We start from the raw sequence: 22,355 nt of genomic DNA on the forward strand, positions 1-22,355 counted from the left end.
CAGCTGGCTCATTACGCCGCGTGTTTACGAGTGTGCGCTAATGCTTTAACACTATAATATAATCGCCGGACGGTGAATCCCACCGGAGGGGAGGAGGGGGGAGGGGAGGAGGGGGAGGGGGATGAGAAAACACTGCGGGGGTGAATCTCGTCCGCGCGGCCTGGACCAATTACGCTGAAACGTTGCCGTACAATGCTACGCTACGAAATGTACACTCACGGACATCATGCCGGGAATTATGGCAGGTATTAAGAGCATTAGGAAGCTATTGTCGCGCGTATAGGCGTGTGCAATGTGCCGTACCAAATATCCCGTGTAATTGTTCACCGTCGGATGATCAGGGATCGTCGAAGCTGCCCAGAAACTTAACCACGTTCGTGAGAGAGCAGGTGCATGCATTACGAGGAATATGCGCTAAATTTCGCTAAAATATAGATCAGAGTGTCCAGCAGACTCAATGAAAAAAATTCCGACTTTTTCAGATTTTCCAAGACCAGGAATTAATTTTTTCCCTGACTTTTTAGTATTATTTTTTCCAAATATATGTATAATTTGCATATATCTATATAATATATCAATTAAATGTTAAATCACGAAATTCTTGAAATATTTTTGTCAACAATGGAAAGATTCGGAAGTTAAAAAAACAAAAATTTTAATCAATTATACAATCTGCATTATGTACGATAATCGAAACAAACGTGTCACTATAAACTATTTAAATAATCACCTTTTTTATTTATATTATATCAAATTTTTTAGTTTTATCTCTATTAAACACATTGAAATAAAATAACACGATGATGAAAATATAAATTAACGAACACGCTGTAGATGAATCGATTTTTAACATAGAAAATTAGCGTGCTGGGAAAAATTTATACTTATTTAATAAAAAGTTTCAAATTGAGACAAATGCATTGTAGAAAAAATCCAGATATATAGTAAAATTTCCTGACTTTTTCCTGACAATTCCACCAGATTTATAAAAAATTCCCTGACAATGCCTGCACTAAAAAAATTTAATTGATTCTTACATATAAATAGGTATTTAGTTCAATACGTTGAAATAAATCATTTATTTGAAACTAATAATATTTATTTGATATGAGCAATTTTTATTTGATATAAGAAAATCTGTTGAATCATAAAAATTCTTCGAAAATCATTACATATTTGTTGAATTTCTTCTTTTTCTTTTTAATTTCCTACGCTATAGACCCTTGAACAGGTAAAACCAACATAGATCTGTCTCGTGATCAAATGCCAATAATTTTAGTTGAAAATCGAAGCGCTAACTTCCGCACGTACTCACTTTTTTGTCAAAGACATTTTCGCAATCGCGCAATATTAGAAATGAAAAATTCTAATCCAGAGCAGACTAAGAAGATGTTTCACCTTTAAAAGCAAGAAAAATTGTAGAGAAATATTAAACTTAATATACCTGTACCTTGATATAATGATGTACTGAAAACCGCCATAATTTTAACAGTTGCTGCTCATTAACGTCGTTCTCCCTTAGTTTTCTACGTTGTCGATTAGATTTACTCAGAGTTCTGATATTAACAACGTACTTACAAAAGTTACTTTAATTGAAAGTTAACGTATTATAACCGTTAAAACGTTATTTTCTCACTCTTAGGTGTATCTCAGTCCAGTTTTGGAATTCTGTTTTCTCAAACGATCGCTTTAGTTATGCTGATAATCGGTTTTCCAAAAGTCTTAAAAACACATATTTTCTAATTAAGTGTTTAATTGACACGCGAAACGAATATTCAAATTTTTTTAAATACGTCCGCTCGAATCAAAAAATTGAAATAGAAAAACATTATATTGACGTCCATGATAATAAATAGTTTTTCGTATAATTTTATTAATTTGTATTTCCAAAGATTATAAGAAATTAAACCCCCATTACACATTATTTATAATTATTTTTTACGCAAACAGCCGATTTTCGAGCATATGCGTAGAGCAGACGAAAATTTTTCGAGAGTTGCTGTATTTAATGAGAACCGTCCGTAAGGACTTTGTCAGTAAATGTAGTTATGCCAAAGAGTTACCTGATATGAAAATCGGAAAAAATTATTTGCCTCACGAAATTTTGCGCGGAAACGCATAATTTTGAGCACAAGAAAGTTGTAGAGCAGACGAGTCCAAGTTCAACTTTTCGAGAGCTGTCTTTTTTGCAATAACATTCGCATGTTTTTTCTGTACAAAGCTTTGCCAAAAGTTGTCTGATCAATAAAAACTCCCTTACATATTTCATTTATATTATCTTATTTTAAGTGACCTTGACAAAAACGGCCAATTTTCTCACTTAGGTGAGACATTAGCGTTATATCATTATTCTCTGTTTTTTTCTTTAAAACATAATTACTCGATATCATTTTTACATTGACATAATTTTCCAATACGCGTTTAAATTCAAAACCTCTTACCAACTATTATATTTAATTACGAATATTTTAATCAAAAGAAAAAGACGGATCATATTTGTCACCAACTCTTAAAAGGTCAACGCCCATATGTATTTCCAGAGTTTTTTTTTTTTCCATAAAACATTTCGTTATCATGTAATTTGTTCATGTATAATGTATTCTCCTAAAGTCTAATAATTGAACTTAAAATTGACTATTATAATTCTTTTTTGTGAATGTACCCTAAAACTGCCTATTAATATGAAGTGATACGCCGCAGGCATTTTCGGAGCTGGAGTCAAAAAAAAGTACTTCCATACATCGTCGCGCCATTGTTAATATCAGTTTCTCTAGCTCCACGAGAATACCAAACGGCTTCCAACTTGTCTAGATCTAATAATGATTGACGTTCATTCTCCGAAAACGTCTTTTCGACCTGAAACGGTGAGACTCGTCTCCCACCCATTTAGAATCCAAAGATAAGGCGTTTTCAAGGAAAAAAAATTAAAAACGAATTGTAGACTTTTTTAATCTTCAAACTTTCTAGGACAACTCATTGTTCATGACAGAATATATCCAAAAAAATCATTATAATAACAAACCCTTTCAAAATCAACACTATCGTTCTCATTTTTATAAAATTACGCAACATTAGACGTTTTCGACGTTAAACTAAGTTTTCAAAATAATTTAACTGGAATTAAAAGCTTTTCGATACGATCATTCCTGTGCATCATGACTAAATGAAATAGTATTTGATAAAAATAGAATTTCACAAGAAAATGTCACATTGCGTCATCATATTCGAGTCATTGGTCGAGATTTATAGACGTTTTTCTAATATAATATTAAAATATTTGTAAGAGTTTTAATTATCAGAACTCTTTGGAAACTCATTGTACATGACAATACTATACGAAACTACTTTATAATAATCAGAACTGTCGAAAATCAACTGGCGTCTCACCTTTACAGTCGAAATTAGACGTTTTTCGGGTAAAATAATTAATTAAAATAATTTGTAAGTGTTTTAATTATCAGAACTCTTTGGAAACTCATATACATGTCTAATACTATACGAGAACTGTTTTAGAAAAAACAAAACTCTCGAAAATCGACTGGCGTCTCACCTTTAGAGTGGAAAATAGACGTTTTTCGGGTAAAATAATTAATTAAAATAATTTGTAAGAGTTTCAATTATCAGAACTCTTTGGAAACTCATTGTACATGACAAATACTATACGAGAACTACTTTATAATAATCAGAACTGTCGAAAATCGACTGGCGTCTCACCTTTAGAGTGGAAAATAGGCGTTTTTCGGGTAAAATAATTAATTAAAATAATTTGTAAGAGTTTTAATTATCAGAACTCTTTGGAAACTCATTGCACATGTCTAATACTATACGAGAACTGTTTTAGAAAAAACAGAACTCTCGAAAATCGACTGGCGTCTCACCTTTAGTGTCGAAAATAGGCGTTTTTCGGGTAAAATAATTAATTAAAATAATTTGTAAGAGTTTCAATTATCAGAACTCTTTGGAAACTCATTGTACATGACAAATACTATACGAGAACTACTTTATAATAATCAGAACTGTCGAAAATCAACTGGCGTCTCACCTTTACAGTCGAAATTAGACGTTTTTCGGGTAAAATAATTAATTAAAATACATTGGAAGTGTTTTAATTATCAGAACTCTTTGGAAACTCAATATACATGTCTAATACTATACGAGAACTGTTTTAGAAAAAACAGAACTCTCGAAAATCGACTGGCGTCTCACCTTTAGATGTCGAAAATAGACGTTTTTCGGGTAAAATAATTAATTAAAATAATTTGTAAGAGTTTCAATTATCAGAACTCTTTGGAAACTCATTGTACATGACAAATACTATACGAGAACTACTTTATAATAATCAGAACTGTCGAAAATCGACTGGCGTCTCACCTTTAGAGTCGGAAAATAGGACGTTTTTCGGGTAAAATAATTAATTAAAATAATTTGTAAGAGTTTTAATTATCAGAACTCTTTGGAAACTCATTGTACATGTCTAATACTATACGAGAACTGTTTTAGAAAAAACAGAACTTTCGAAAATCGACTGGCGTCTCACCTTTAGTGTCGAAAATAGGCGTTTTTCGGGTAAAATAATTAATTAAAATAATTTGTAAGAGTTTTAATTATCAGAACTCTTTGGAAACTCATTGTACATGTCTAATACTATACGAGAACTGTTTTAGAAAAAACAAAACTCTCGAAAATCGACTGGCGTCTCACCTTTAGAGTGGAAAATAGGCGTTTTTCGGGTAAAATAATTAATTAAAATAATTTGTAAGAGTTTCAATTATCAGAACTCTTTGGAAACTCATTGTACATGACAAATACTATACGAGAACTACTTTATAATAATCAGAACTGTCGAAAATCAACTGGCGTCTCACCTTTACAGTCGAAATTAGACGTTTTTCGGGTAAAATAATTAATTAAAATAATTTGTAAGTGTTTTAATTATCAGAACTCTTTGGAAACTCAATATACATGTCTAATACTATACGAGAACTGTTTTAGAAAAAACAGAACTCTCGAAAATCGACTGGCGTCTCACCTTTAGTGTCGAAAATAGACGTTTTTCGGGTAAAATAATTAATTAAAATAATTTGTAAGAGTTTTAATTATCAGAACTCTTTGGAAATTCATCGTACATACCCAGAACTATACGAGAACTACTTTATAATAAGCAGAACTGTTAAAAATTGACTGGCGTCTCCCTTCGACATCTATAGATACAGGTATCCGATTATCTTAATTTTGGTTTAATTAATATTTTCTGCTTTTAGAAGGTAGAACTCTTCTTAGAACTCATGTAGAACTATAGATCTTTTCATTTCTGATCATTTCTGATACGGAAAATGTCGTAGGACAAAGTGAGACGCTGCGTGAAGTTGGCGTCTCACTTTGCACTAAGCAATTTTTTGGCTTTAACGAGCAGAACTATGTGTTTTACCTATCAGGAACTCTAGAACTATTAAAAAGGAAGTCAGAACTCTCAAAATATAATGAGTTTCCGCAAAATGATACGCCAACTTCACACACACAAGAAAATCCTGTTGAAAACAAATAAATAATTCATTCGAACGTATTGAACAAAATATTTGTTAATTTAACTTTCTTTTTCAGTGCGGTTTTCCAGATTTCCCTACCGCTATAGACACCCTAAAAATGCAACAGGTATATAATCCAAAAATTAGATACATGTCAGAAAATAATCGTTGATCGAAATTGCAATTAATTTTATCGATATTCGAAGAAAAATTCGAAGCGCTTAAATTCTCCGCATTACTATTACTTGTTCCATATAAATGTCGAACGTGTATTCATTTTCGCAATCGCGCATACTAATTAGGATAATGAAGAATAAATTCTACATACCAGAGGCAACCAAACTACATTTCGTGTTTCGCGCTATTAAAGCCGAATGAACGAGAAATGTGGTAGAGGGAAATATTAAACTCTTATATATAACTCTAGTACCTCCTTTAAGAAAATATTAACACATGACTGTACTTTGAAAACTCGGGCCATAATTTAATTTGCTCCGTTGCTCAGCTCATTACCGCTCCGTTCTCCGTTAGCGCTTTTTCTTACGTTTCTCATTTAATTACGAGTCTTACGTCAGACGTGGTGCGACCGATATTAAGCCGATCATCGTAATAATATCGAAGAAGGTACTTTAATGGTGAAAAGATGTATGGAACGAGTCTGATAACAGTTTAGAAACAGTATTTTCTCCTCTTTGTGCGTGTATCTCGGTCGCAGTTCCTTGGAAATTTCATTTAGGTATAGCAATCACAACGAATCGGCTTTAGGTTCATGCTTGAATAGATCGGTCTATCTCTGTGCAAAAGCTCTTAAAAACAACATATTTCCGAAGTAAGTCGTTTAATTGGACGACGCGATATACTGGAATATTTGCAGAAGGTTGTTATTATAAAAATTACGTCCGGCAAATCGAAATCCAAAAAATTGAAAATAAAAAAAATAATTATAATTGAGCACAAGAAATAAATAATTTTAATTCGTAGTAATTTTTTTAATTCGTTTTAATTGCGATACCATAATTATAAGAAAAATAATATCCTCTCATTAATCACATGTATGTTATATATTTTTTTTTTGCAACATGCCGATTTATAACTATGTAGCATATTGCGTAAGAGCGAGACGAAAATCTCCTTTAAAAACACGTGCTGTATTATAAATGGAGAACCGCCGGAAGGAAAGGCGTTTGCATACCGAGTAAAATAGCTTAGTTATGCCAAGAGGAGTACCGTGCAGAGGAAGAATCGGGAAAAAAATGTATTTGCCTCAGCGAGAACTTCTGCGCGGCAACGCAAAATTCTGAAGAGCAGCAAAGAAACGGTTCGTAGAGCAGACGAGTTACTTAACGAAGGTTCAAAACTTTTCGAGAGCCATGGAAATATTTGGAAAGGAAAAAAATTAATGCAGGGCACTACTCGACATTGCAGCAGTGTTTTTCTCTTTTTTTTTCGAAAGCTAAACTTGGCTCAGAGACAGATCTGCACTCGTGCAATCATAAATAGATCTCCTTATATATTCTCAGAATTTATCCGATTATTCTTATTTTAAGTGACTCAAGTTATAGACAAAGAAACGGCACAATTATTCCGTCGACTTAGGAATGTATACAATTAGCGTTTAAAAATATCAATTTAATCTCTCTCTTTCTCTCTGCGATCATTTAAAAATTCATAATTACTCAAATACTCACTTTATATAAATTGCATAATCTTTTACCAATTACGCGGTATTAAAATTCAACCTTCTTTTTATCGCAAGCTATTGATTCAACCAGTTTCAAGTAAAAAATAGCGAATATTTGTCAAGTGCAAAAAAGCAAATAATGTTTTGTACATGAGATATCATATAATAATTGTCAGCGCGAAAGTGTCAAAATGCAGAATTAACGAAATGTCAACGCTCTGCATATGTATTTCCTATATAATAATTATATACATTTTAGCTGTCCATATATTACACATAAAATTTCGTTATCATGCCTAAATTTTAGCATTGACAGCTGATATTTTTTAACTGTAACATTCTCCGTTAAACTGTGGCTAAAAAAATATAGATGGACAATTAAAATTGAGCTATGATAGCTAATTCTTTTTTTCCGTGAAGTGTATCCCTAAATCTGCGCTATTAATATGAGGAGCCGATTACGATGCCGGCAGGCAAATATATATACGGCAGCTGGAGCAGAAAGAAGAAAAGTACAATTAAACCATACATCGTCGGCGCGCACGTTTTGCTTTAATTAGTCCAGATTTCTCTTAGCTCCACGAAGAATACCAAAACGGCTCCAACCCCTTTGTCTAGCGATCTAATAAAGCCCTCGGCATTGCACGTTCATTCTCGGCGAAAATTTCTTCCGCCTGAAAATCAGCTGTAATCTCAAGTTTCCTCGCGCTGATACCAACTTATTTGAGAGAAATCTACCAAAGATACAAGGAGATATTTAAAAAAGGGAAAAAAAGAAAACAAGCGAAATGAGCTACGAACTTCTTTTTTAATCTTCAAAATTTTCTAGGGACACATAACACTTTCAAATAATTGTTTCTTTAATTGGAAGTGTAATAATTTCCAAAAAAATGTCATGTAAATAAAAAACCACCATTTCAAATTATTCATATCTACTATTCGTTTATACATTTTTTTATATACTATTATGCAACTATTTTTATTTGACAGCGAAACATTTTCGACGCTTAAACAAGTTTTCCGAAAATACAATTTAACTGGAAGTTAAATAGCTTTTCGATACGATTTTCTCTGTGCATCAGTGACTACAAAATGAAAATAGTATTTGTATAAAAATAGTATTTGGCACAAAGAGAAAATGTCATTCATTTGCGTCATCTAATGATTCGAGTCATTGGTCGAGATTTATAGACTAATATATATATATATATATATATATAAAATAAAAAAGAATTATTGTGTCTAGAAAGATGCAGAATTCTAACTATTTAATCAAGTTTATTAAAAAATTATTTAAGCATAAAATAAATGCGCGGTAAAAAGAATACTGCATAAAACTGTTTACCGAGAAGAAAATTTCCGTCATAAAGTTTGCCGGCACTCCTTAATTGCTCGATGAAAAAAGCAAATAAACTTTGCAACGCTTTCTTTCTCTTTACTTGTCCCCCATGGTATCTTTATTTGTCGAGAGAAAAAAAGAGAGGATCGAAGCGTAACGCGAAAAAAATATAAAGTCCTCAGGGTCTTTATTCCTTTCATTTCCAAAGTCTTCCCTTTCATTTCCGTGATATCATTTATACAAGTATACTCGAGAATAGATCGATTACATTTGTTGCTGACTTTGACTGTTGTGTTTGATCAAATATCTAGGTCTTTTAAATATGTATTAAGTTAACACAGATAATTTTTCTTCCTTAATATCTATATAATTTTTAAATATTGTTTTCTATCAAAATAATTCATTTTTTATTAATTAAATTATTAATTAAATAATTCTACTAATTGAAATTAATTAATTTGAAACGTTGTGCAACTTGATGCATTGATGATCAGTTTGATCGGAAAAATTATAGTTTATTAATATTACACTGACAACTTACTTCTACTTCATAATTAATTAATTAATACTGCACTATGTATCTTTACTGTAGAAAGAGTAACGTGCGCTATGACAGATAATTTAGTGAGAATGTCGCTTAATATACGAGAACTGCTCGGACGATTTATCGCGATGTACAGCCTATTTTATAGGATAACGCGACAGGAAAGGATGATGGCGCCGAAACGCATCAAGAACGGAGTGACATTCCGGAAATTAACGATTTCTAGTTGCTGACAAAGCCGGATTTATGGATCGAGTCTGCGCGCGTAGGTGCTTTGGATATCGAAATCGGCCGCTTTAATGAACCCCCGGACAATCCGCCGCTTAACCCTCGTGTCGCATGCAATATACATACGTTCCAGCCGCAAACTCAGTTCCGTAACGATGCCGATTCCTGACGAACAGAATCACGCACGTGTAATTTCGGCCCGAGTGCATATATTCGCGAAGACTCATCACGGCAAAGCTGAATATACATGCTTGCATATATAAGATATAATCTTTTCCAAAATTTGATTACTTATTTTTATAAAATAAAAAAAAAAAAAAAACGTAAGCTGACACGGAAAGAATTTATTCTTAGAATTTATAAATATTAATATATGTAATATGTACGTAGTAAAATTAATCGAATATATTTTATATCTTATTGTGATAGATATTAATATTTTTTAGTGTGATAAATATTAATCAAAGAAACTATTATAAAATTCTTCCAATATCATATTGTTTCACAATTACCATAATTTTCAGGGTAAATTTTAAAAGAAAATTCTCGTCTGTGGTGCAGATATGCATAGCATAATAAAACAAATTGCATCTATATTGTAATTTTATATATACAATATTAAAGTTTAGTTTAATATCTCACGTAAAATACCGATGTGCAACTACTGTAATAGATTTTTTGAAAAATCATTTCGGCTACATTTTTTTTCTCCGTAAAAATACTACACCTAACAGATGATATATTTTTACAATGAAAACAACAATTCAATGTTCAAAAGCAATAACGACTGTGAGAAATCTCCATTTTACTATCTCTTGAAATAGAGACGAAACAATTCTTGTTATTTATTTTAAAGACAACTAACCGAGATGAAAGAAAAATGCGAACGAGAAAATACGCATAAATAAAATAAAATAAAATCGAAAAAAATAATAATAGATTCGTTATATATCGATAAGAAATCAATGTTATACAAAAGTACAATAAAATATTTTTCGTAGTTCAAAAATATTTTATAAATTCCATTATATCAGTTTTCCCTTGAAATCTCCTCCTATACTACTTATGTATGCAGAAAGCCACGACCTTCTGATGTCCACGATCTCGCAGTAAAGTAGCGATTTGCGCGACTTCCGGCTACTTACGGTCCAGCCGGTGCGTCTCTGCGACGGGACGCAGTAGAAAAAGGATCGTGTGGCCGGACAAACCTTCCTATATACCTGCCTTTATACACGCGCTGCTTTATAGAGAACGGCAAGTGGAAACTCTGCGGTGAAACCTACCAGCAGCTTGACGTTCGCAAGAAGGCGAATCGGGTCAAACCGAACGAGAGGCGCGCGCATACACAGGTCGACCGACCTCTGTGCATACATATGCAGATCTGCATTGAGGATCGTCTTGTTACCGCCGACCGACCGAGCGTATCCTGCGCAAAGGCTGAGAATCCCCCGCATACGCGGTTATAGACATTAACTAAATATTTGCGCGAGCGGAGAACCACACGCGAGAAACGTCTGGGATTAACCTCGGGCGATGGTACGTTAACGCGATGCGGGAGGTAGAAGATTGCCTGCGAGCGGAGGTAGATGTGGACGACGGGTGGTGACGAGGGATTCGACCCAGAGGACGACAAGCCGACCGGAAAAGCAGAGGGAGAGAGACTCGAAATTCAACAGTAAGATGCTAATCGCGCGCGCGTCTGTCGGCGATTTAAACCCCCTTTTGTGGAGCGGAAAGAGAAATAGAAAATAGAATTAAATAGTATCATTTCTTGTTTTTTTCTTTTTTCATGACGTTTGTTTAAAAAATTATAGAAATGTACGTAAATAATAAGAACATTGAGATATTTCGTGACATCTCTTTTGTATCTCTGATATTTCCGATATTTTATTTAATGAGGTATATCTTTGAGTTTCCAATATTGCGCACGGAGAGAATTTTCTCTTAGAATTTACCCTGAAAATCATGGTAATTGTGGGACAATATGGTATTGAAAGAATTTTATAAAAGTTTCTCTGATTAAAATATTTACCGCAATAAAAAATATTAATATATACACAGTAATTTTTATTATTACTATTATTTACTATTATATATATATATATAATATATATATATAAATTTTACTATTTACTAAAAAATTAATCAAACATATTTAATATTTTATTATGTGGTAAATATTATTTTTATATTGTGATAAATACTTAATATTGTGATAATATTTAGAGAAACTCTTATAAAATTGGATTCTGTCCCACGATTATCATGATATTTCCGGGGTAAATTCTAAGAGAAAATTCTCTCTGTATAAATATAGATTTATGCGGAGCAATTTACAAACGACATTACAAATGATTAAAATAATATTCAAATTAAATATACCGATGGAATCATTTTCTAATAGCACGGCATATTGACAAGTTTAATAACTCTATTAAATATCGAACCAATTTATTAAAATATCGCTGAGCGCTGATTTATATCAACCGGCAACTTTGTTATCAATCGATGACGTGGTCGTAACGGATCAATCGAGTGTCCACGTGAAAACGAATTTAAATCCAACCGTATGTTATCGTTTGATTACGTAACATTGTATAAATAGCGATAAATTTGTCAGAATCAAATTTATGTACAAGTAAATCGTATAAACACGAGGAAAATAATTAAGTATACATCATGTTATATTCATGATGAACGCGGCAAATTGTATAATAAATAAATAAATAAATATTATTATTTAATAAGAAGTAAGAAGTGCCTTTAAATTATTTATATAGTTTGCTCTTAATTAAAATCAGATTACAACTAAAAACAAATATACTTAAATATATATACAATATATCTTACTTCTTATTAAATAATAAAAAATATATTTTTTCCATCCACAATAACTTTATCGAATAATTCCGGAAAATAATTTCCGGTACAATTCAGAATTGAGGGAAGAAGGTTATCCGCATGAAGGTTAAAAATTCCCAGAAAATCCCGGGATTTCACGATTTGACCCGTCACCGTCCGTTTTATTTTTCACTTTTGACAACCGGTCATAGACGTCACATTCCACCGGGCAGAATATCTCGCATGCCCCGATATCACAACGGTATGTACACGATACGGATATACGTATGTATATACATACATATACATATACATGCGTGCGTGCGTGCGTAAGATACACGTGCACACGTGACGATGTGATTCGGTGGTGCGCGAATCGGACAGTCGTGAATCGGGTCATCAGAATAGCACTTATTTCAAACCGGTCCTCGCGAGAGTGGATTATCCCTATATTTTACGGACACCTGTGTGCACGCACACGTGACACGCACACAAGGTCGTGAAGATCGACATATTCACGAAAGGGGACAAGGGTACTGCGAATATACCATTATTATCGATCGTACAACTCGTGCTCGAATAATTTTACATACGCAACAAACCGGCGAATCTCGAATAAATGCGTAGTCTAAATGCTCGTCACATCGAACGGATTTTGCGTCGCATTTTTTTATTCTTTTTTATTAGAACCTTCATTTAAAAAATTAAAAATCAAACGGTTATGTATATAAATAATCTGGAATGTGATCGTGATTTTTTTTTTAATCAAATGTCAAAAATTTTATTTCGTCGAGATAAATTTATTTTTTATCCTTTAGAAATTTTCCTGGCTACATTTATAACATTCATTCTTTTTTGTTAGTCTTGATTTATTTTTTAAAAAGTAAAAAATCACACGATTATATAGCTATAATATCTAGAAAGTAATCGCGATATTTTTATGAAAAAAAAACAAACGTCAAAAATTTCTTTTTATCGAGATAAATTTATTTTTCATCTTTTTCCGAATTTTTCCGGATTACATTTATCGTATACGTCGTAGCAGATTTTGGAATGACCGAAATCAACCGAGTGGTGCCGGGGCTATATATACGAGTGACATTGCATTTCACCGAAGTGCGTTTCGCTCATTACAAGCCCCGAAATCTATACGTGTGAAATAACGAGTGCTGTTCGCTACATGTGTTCACGAGTTACGTGCGAGATACGCGCGTTTTTATCCCGTAAATAAGGTACACTCCCGCTGAAAGCTACGTTGATAATCACCGTTACTTTAATGTTTCAAAAGAACGCGTCGTGCGCATTGCTATTTTTCCCATAAATAAAGGATAAAGGATGTATGCGCAATGCACAATATAATTTGCCTTTCTAATTATTTTAATATACACGACTGTTCTTTTCTCGATTTTAACATTTTCATGAATCAATAATTGGCGAGCTTGTTATATTTCTACGAATTTTTACTTGTTATTCACTTTCTATTTTTAATGAACAAGCACAAAAAATTTTATTTGTCTGTAGAGACTTCATCTCTATATAGTTTTTATCCAACAATTAATTATCTCCTAATTATAAATATTAAGCATACAGAAAATGAGAGATTTTCAATATTCCGTTAAAAATTTATTTACGGATAACAATATAGAAATTTATTATCGATTGGAGGTAATATGAATTTATTATTGAAAGAATAAAATAAAAGAGTGTCAGCGTTTTGCTCTCGATTAAATAAGTAGAACATAGCTTACAAGTTGCAAATATCCAATATCAAAAGCCAATTAGTGAATATCAATTTGTTGGACGATAGTATGGCTGAAAAACCAGATTACTGTTCCATATCGTAAATAAATAGCATGGATAAATACCAATTAACTGAAATCTGTACGAAACGACGATAAAACCGATAAATGAGCTCGCCTGATTAACTAAGGTAAAATTTGTCGATTGCAGTTTAATCTGACATGCTTTATTAATACATATTCCACAATTTAAAAAATTTAAAACATTGTGCATGCGATAAAATAAGGAAACAATTAATATTTCAATAATTTTTTATATTGGAAAAATATTGAAAATAGTCAGGAATCTGTAAATTCCTTAAACAAAGATGAGATAATTTAAAATAAGTGAACCAAGAGGAAGTCATTATATCAAACTTTTCTCGCACATCTTTTTACACGTGACAGATCAGGAATATTATACACCGGCGTAACATTGATAATTACACAAATCGAATTATTCGCCTGTTCTACATTTACTCATCGCGATAATTAACGTCTCCCGTTGGTGGTAATGTAATATGGCGGATGTAGCATGCAACGGGAATAAAGCGTGAGAACCTGGTACGGGATACGTCTTCTCGGCTTACAAACCAAGAAGAATTGCAATGTAATATCGTTCATCACGTGCTATTCGTCGGCATTAGTTTCTCCTCATTTGTGTACCATATGCTTCTCTAATAAAAGCTGATTCATTCATATTTATTTTTTAATACAATAATAGTTTTATATTCAAATTTTCCGACGCGATCAATAATAGAAGAAACGACGCTGTTCCACATATTTTTAGCCTTATTCACAATGCGAAGTAAAAAGAACTATTTGCATATAATAAGATCGAGAAGAAAGAAAAGCGGGCGCGTTATGAGGAACTTATATGACAATGTGCCATTTTCCTTGAAATACCGCAATGCGTTTCGTCGAAGTGCCAGGGCAATGATGATTCGATCGTTCCTTTATGTCGTTCTTTAAATATATGTATGTATAAAACGGTACCAAGTATACCTGTGCTGTGAAAACCATTTTCTTTAATGCTTCAATCTTATTTCGAGCGAAAATGGAATAAAAACTTCAGATATGCATTAAATTTAAGTGCATTTTTTGAAGAATTTAATTAAATTTTGACATCACAACAAATACATAATATATTATATTTATATATTAAATATAATATGTAATATAAAATATATCAATATACATATAATATGAAATATAATATATACATATACAATATTAATTAATATAACGTATACATATATACAATATTAATGTATCAACTTATGTATACTATAAAATATAATATTATAGTATATGCAATATATTAATATATAATATATAATGTAATATAATCTATTAATATATTAATATATTATATAATAATATAATAATATATATTAATATATAAATTAATATATCAACATATAAATATGTTATATATTAATATATACATATATTAATTAAAAATACAAATGCCGATAAAAAAATAAAAAAGTTGGAAATTACGCGTACGACAAATCAAGATATATATGCTGCGCATATATCACGATAAGGAAGAACAGATTCAAGTGCTCCCCTGCGAGCGGGACACGTCTCGTCGTCGTAATCTGATCTGAAATGCGCATAGGAATGATTGCGGCGCGGAATAAAGCACGCGGAATATCTCGATCGGCGATTGTGTAAAACGAGCGTTTCGGTACGACACTCTTAGCCGAAGTGTTCTCGCCGTATAGTAGCGTACTACTCCAAACAACTGATGATTTAATCAACCCGACTATACGAAAGCGGCACTCGACGGCGGACCGGCGCTTCGATTGCGGCCGCCGTGTTTAACGACCGAATCGTTTCCTGCAGGTTAACGCGATTAGTCCGCCCCATTAGCGCGTTCGCGTTTAAGCGCCGTGCGTCGCGTCGGCGATTACAGAGAGACGAGTCAGGTCAGTCACCGAATGCACTTCTCTCTCTCTCTCTCTCTCTCTCTCTCTCTCTCTCTCTCGTACTCACATACCGCAAAACGCGCCCTCGAATTTAACGAATTTAACTATCGACTGGGAAAAAATATTCCTACCCCCGAGAGGGAAGATGAGAACCCCCGTGGAGCGACTTCGCCCAATGAATTTTATTGCGCCCCGCGATAAGTGCGCGGAGACATGGATTCCGCCGTCGTCGGTTTCCGCGGTAAATGGCGGCGACGAAATTTATAGCGTTCAAGAATACTCCCTTTAAAACGTTTAAACGACGAGATTTCGGCGATTCCGCAGTTTCGCGCCGACCGACCAAGGGAAGATCGGTATGAATAGAAAATATCGGCCAGTTATTATATTATTACTTGGATTTTTAAGAAATATTAATTTTTATTATAATAAAAATATATTCGTAAAATATTTTAGAATTTTTGAAAATCATGGTGTATTTAATCATGAGACAATTAATATGGTATTGGAAAAATTTTATTAGAGTTTCTCTGATTAATATTTACGACAATAACAATAAGTATTAATATATGCACATACATAGTAAAATTAATCGAACATATTTTATATCTTATTGTGATAAATATTAATCAGAGAAACTCTTAAAAAATTCTTCCAATATCTTATTGTCTCACGATTACCATGATTTTCAAAGTAAAATCTAATAAGAGAAAATTCTCTGTGTAGAAATATGAATTCTTATTAATATGTATTATAATATATTTCTTAATAATTTTAATTATTGTCCTAACTCTCGACGCAGCTATTAAAATAGAATTGACGAATCCATAAATGAAAGTCGGAGTAGATCACCGATAGTAGATATCCGATATATAATCAAGGCTACTTATAAGAGAGATCAATTCATGTCGAATGCTCAATTACATTAATTCGTTTCATCATCGAACGATTAGCGACGATTAATAGGCGTCAGAGAACGGAACGATTATGATCTACGATTTCCGTTATTCGGAAAATGCGATTCAGTGATGTAAAGTTAATGGTAAAACATCGGTCGCTGGTTGTGAAACAAATGCCTTCCGAATTTCTTTTAACCTGTTGACAAGTATATAACGAAATAAATAATACTTTTATCGACATACAGTGTTTGCTGTTATCTAAATAAAATTATATATAAACGATCATCTAGATGAAACTTTGACGTTATCTTATCTCTATATAGATAATAAAAATATGTATGATGTATATCTGTATAAATAAATCTTGGATGAAAAAAAGTATTATCTTTACTAAATTATCTAGATTTAGAATCACATAAAAGTACTTCAATAGTAAAACTTGAGCAATAAGCGATAATTTATAAATAAAAATATGAATACATATCTTTTTATGTCCCTTTTATAATTTACATTTTTTTATAACTGTGTTTACATAAATAATTTTAAAAATTATGATGTATAAAATTATCTAGATGAATCGCCATATAATTTTATCTTTTATCTAGAATACTTAAAACAAAATCATTTTTATCTTATCCAAGATAAATTTACATATTTTTATCTCATCTTTATGCAGCTAATTTTAAAATCATCTAAGCACAACACTGTCGACATAATATTAATAAGCGCTCGATGTGCTTATTTAAACAAATTTGTTAGATCGTACATTAATCGAAGACTATGATTCATGTGTAAATATATGCTACGTATGTAATGTTGAACTGCAATGATAACACTTAGCGAAAGGGTCAACAAGTTCATCAAATATCGAGAACCCTCACTTAATTGCATTTGCTATTCGATTTAATTAACATATATATTAATTGTTACAGCAACACGTTTATTCAACGATATATGAAAATATAAATGCCCGTTTGCTATTTTTATTCTCGATTGTAAAATGTAATTATATAATCATTAAATAAATTATTACATTATATTCTTTTATTTAAAACAGCGAAAGAATACGCAAAAAAGTGGTTTTAAAAAACATGTTTTTCTCTTATATTGTGTATATTAAAAGTTGTAAATAAAAAATATATTTATATAAATTGTTCGTATTCCTTTTTTAATATAAAATTATAGTCAAATTATTTTAAAATAATTTCTTATAAATATAATTTTTGCAATAAATTCGATTATGTCATCAAATAAGAATCCAGAAAATACGATTAACTTATTAATCTTTCAGCTGAGCATATATAAGAAAATGCGGTCGCAATTGCGTTAAGTTCCGCGGGGAATAACAAAAACGAATAGATAAGAAAAATTAAATTGGCGATGCAATTCTGAGATAATATTATTCAGCAAATGATAGTATTGTTCAGCGAGAGACGCTCTGGAATAAAAGCAATCCTCAGGAAAAATAGAGAATCTAAATGAGAGTTACAGAGCCTTGATCGATCTCTTCTGCGGCTTTTTAACGGCAAACATAAGCTTTAGAAAAGACCAACGTTATACTATTCGTCCATATTATCCGCGTTATCCGTCTTGCTACTACTTTCCGCGTCTAAGATAAATTGATACAGTTTATACGAACAAAAAAAATCTGACCGCGTCAAATTGTCCATAACAACAATTCGCGAAAATTTATATCGGCCAAAAAAGCAAATACACGTGTAATATATTACTTTTTACAAAAAAACTCAAATTCACCTTTCATTATATTTGAATGTATCACGAAATGCGAAATGTGACGAATAAGTAACTGCACGTAGCTCATTTTATTGTTAGTTTATCCGACACCGACCGAAAATACAATACGTACCTACGTATTGTAAGTTGCGATGTCCTCGAAATAATGTAGAAATAGCTTGATATGTTTACGATTTAATGCATTACCTCGACAAGGATATCACGCGACGAAATGCTCGGATATTGTGCCACCTGCACGTCACTGCATATGCATTATATATATATTTGTATGCGGTACATTTGTCCTCACGCGTTATAAATGAAATATATGCATATTAATATGTTTACTTGCAGATGATTATTTAATTTTTCGCATCATCGATTAAATTCGACCAAATTATTTCGAAACAATATACAAGGAAAAAAGTTCTCTTTTTATTGCAAATTTTATAAATAACTTAAAATTTAAAAGATACTTCGATTCAAGAGAATAAAATGAATAATGTAATCTCAAATCGCGAGAAAATGTAAATGATAAATGTAAGTATAGATTTTACTTAATACTAGTATGCAGCCAAAATAATACGACGATATCGAAGTATAACGTTCAAGTTCAATTGAATATTTCCGAATCGTGGGATAATTTTGCATTAATGCGATTTTGTCACGAAAACGTTCTTGCGACTAACAGAGGATCTTGATTCTTCGAGGTGATCGACCGCGGTTTTGGCCGATGTACAAATAAAATATCACAGTCCAGAAGTTATCGTATCTTTCGTATAATGCATGCCAAATTTTAATAAGCATTCTTGGCATCAGAAATAACTCTTTTAACGAAATTGGTTTGGAATAAATATAAAATTAATCCACTTAAAAGATATTCGCATGCATTATCTTATTTGATGATAAGTCACTTATGTCTCAGAGTTCTCTTTTTCCAATTTTTCATCATATCAATGCGCTGCAAAAAATTTGTTACTTGAAACTTGATTAAACCTTTCAACTAAATTACTATTCTGTTAATTGAACATATATTAGAATTTAAGTCAAATATATGTTTTGTTACACAGAGAGAATTTTCTCTTAAAACTTACCCTGAAAATCATGGTAATCGTGGGACAATATATGCGGTATTGGAAGAATTTTAGAAGAGTTTCTCTAATTAAAATATTTGCGACAATAAAAAAATTAATAAATATGTTCGATTAATTTTACTATGTACATACAGATTAATATTTTTTGTTTCTAAGAGAACATTCTAAGAGAAAATTCTCTCCGTGTAGATTTAATATTATATTTAATTTAAATATTTTTATATTATATGTTCAATTAACAAAATAATATTTAGTTAAAAGGTTTAGTCAAATTAACAAATTTCTTTTCAGTGCGAGATATAATCTGAAATATTCTACGAACATAAAATCGACGCAATCACTTCGTACATATATGTATATATTCTCGAAAGACATAAAAGGACGCGGAAGCCTGAAGCGACAACGCGTTTCTCTCTTACGGATTAAGTAATTTGGAGTATAACTTCTCATAATTGCGTAACTCGCTGGTGCAAATTGAGGCATAACTTCGCATACTTAATTGTAGCTCTAATCCAGTCTAATCTAATCTAAGATGCCGGGCGATTTCGCGTTATAGACAAGAGAGTGGCCTAATTAACGCATATAAATTTCATTATACGGGCGAAGGCACATCGCTAATTATTCACGCGACATTTCTAGTTTCACTTGACAAATTGCGACCCAAATTTTGCACGAGTAATAACAACTGCGATTTATCATCCTTTCCTCCTTCCTAATCATAATTTGTACGTATATACAAATATACATCTAATATCCCCCCCACAGGACACACAGATACACACATTCGTGTTCACATACAGTAAAAGGAAAATATTTCACGCCGTTATAATAAACGGCATGTACACGTTTAATAATAATGGCGATTAAATATAAAGGCATTATCTAATTACGGACGTGGTACCTATATTAATGCGCCGGAATTTCGGTTGAATCGGTTTAACCATCGATATAATTCGTATATACACGCACGTGTGTGTGTGTATGGATCAGTCTTTTTATCGAAACTCGACGAGCTGTAAATTACGCCAGAAAATCGCGGTTGCCCGGAGTTTGTCCGATGAAGCGTCCGCGTTGTATATAATGTATAATACAGTAACACAGATGTAAACGCATACGTACGTACGTGTCGCACGCGATCACGCGAGAGTAGTCAATCGGAACGCGGTGCCACGACAGAGGCCGTCGCACTCTGTCATTATTCACGTCACATTAAGCATTTATTATGTTTAACGTTACATTTACCTCAGACCTTCGTTCGTTTCCAGAATTCGATGTAGCGTGCGAACACGCGTCACCCGAATCACATCGGATACCAATATAATATATATACAATAATAGATATATATATATATATATACATATAATAGCCGCGAGCCGTGCATTTATGTAAATAAAGTCTTTGTGCCGCGATCAAATTCAAAATCATTAATACTCTCGCTTTACTGCTACGCTACTTCCTTCCTTTTTGTCTCTTATTTAATGCATATTTTAGTATATATTATTTTTAATATTTTCTTCTACAAATAATATGATAAAATAATGTAATATTCAATTTATTTGAAAATAAAAGTGGAAAATTGTAATTAAATTACTTGTCATTCTTTATGAAAGAATTTGCTGATACCAAATCATTAAATAGTAATTCCCGGCACGTTTGAATATATTAAATCGCGCGTACTGATTTCAATACATTATTAAATTATAATATATTCAATTAATCTTATCTAAATATAATTAATATCAAGGATTAAATTATTTCTATATTAAATTGTCGGTCATAATAATTTTATACGATTTTACATGATTTAGTGCTGTGTGATACGGATTAATTCATTTATGAAATCATATTGTGCGATCTCGAAGAGTCAAAAGGGTCAAAAATCAAATTGAGATTCATGGATTACGATTTAATTTGACCACTAGTTAATAAAAATACTGCTTTGCGGCGAGATTGGAGACAATCGATCTTTTTTTCTCCTACAATTATCGGGCTAAATATATTTGGTGATATTATTTCATGGAATGCGGATGTTGATCACGTAATGGGGTCAACATGCCGCTTGGGATTTAAAGTACAGTCAAGCACATCGGTTATTTTCGCATAAATAAAAGAATATGCAAACCGTTCCGAAAGCATTCTTGAAAAAGAACATTATTTCAACTAATATATAAATAATAATCTGCAATAATATAGTAATCCGGAAATAATAAAATATATCGGATAAAATATGTTTATTTTTCTTCATTCGAAAGATTTACTGTGCGATAATATGTATAAAAAATCTAAACAAGTATTACAGAAATTATTTTGCCATTTAAAAAAGAACGTAAATTTACGCAATCGTGTTCGCTCAGCACGTTATATCTTTAAACATATATTAAAATTATCTGGGATTGCGAATCCCAGAAGCGGACATACGGAATACTTTTAAAAATTACATGCAACCACAGCAAAAAATTTAGTGGAAAAATATGTATATGTTTGGTGGTACATATTATATACGTTTATCAACTTTTTGAGTGCGCATATTTATTTATTTTTGCAAATCTCATCAAAATATTCGTGCAAAATTAAAATATGCAAAATACACATATATTTAAAAATAAATATATTTATTTATGTATATTTTATATATTAAACAGAATGTTAAAAATGTAAATAACGCATATATCCCTTGGCGCCATTTTAAATTCAAACTCACGAGTGTTTGGAAACATCGCATTATTTTATCGTCCCGATCAAATTTTCGATTTTTGACAT

At 31.9% G+C, this 22,355-nt stretch overlaps 1 protein-coding gene across 3 annotated transcripts in view; it reads right to left on the reverse strand.

The window, feature by feature from the left end:
- Pgant2 (polypeptide N-acetylgalactosaminyltransferase 2) overlaps positions 1-22,355 on the reverse strand; it is a 357,271-nt gene that overhangs the window by 331,164 nt on the left and 3,752 nt on the right. The window lies entirely within an intron of this gene.

Source organism: Nylanderia fulva, unplaced genomic scaffold (genome assembly GCF_048542155.1).
Source record: "Nylanderia fulva isolate GAGA-0341 unplaced genomic scaffold, ASM4854215v1 Scaffold11, whole genome shotgun sequence".
Classification (NCBI taxonomy): domain Eukaryota; kingdom Metazoa; phylum Arthropoda; class Insecta; order Hymenoptera; family Formicidae; genus Nylanderia; species Nylanderia fulva.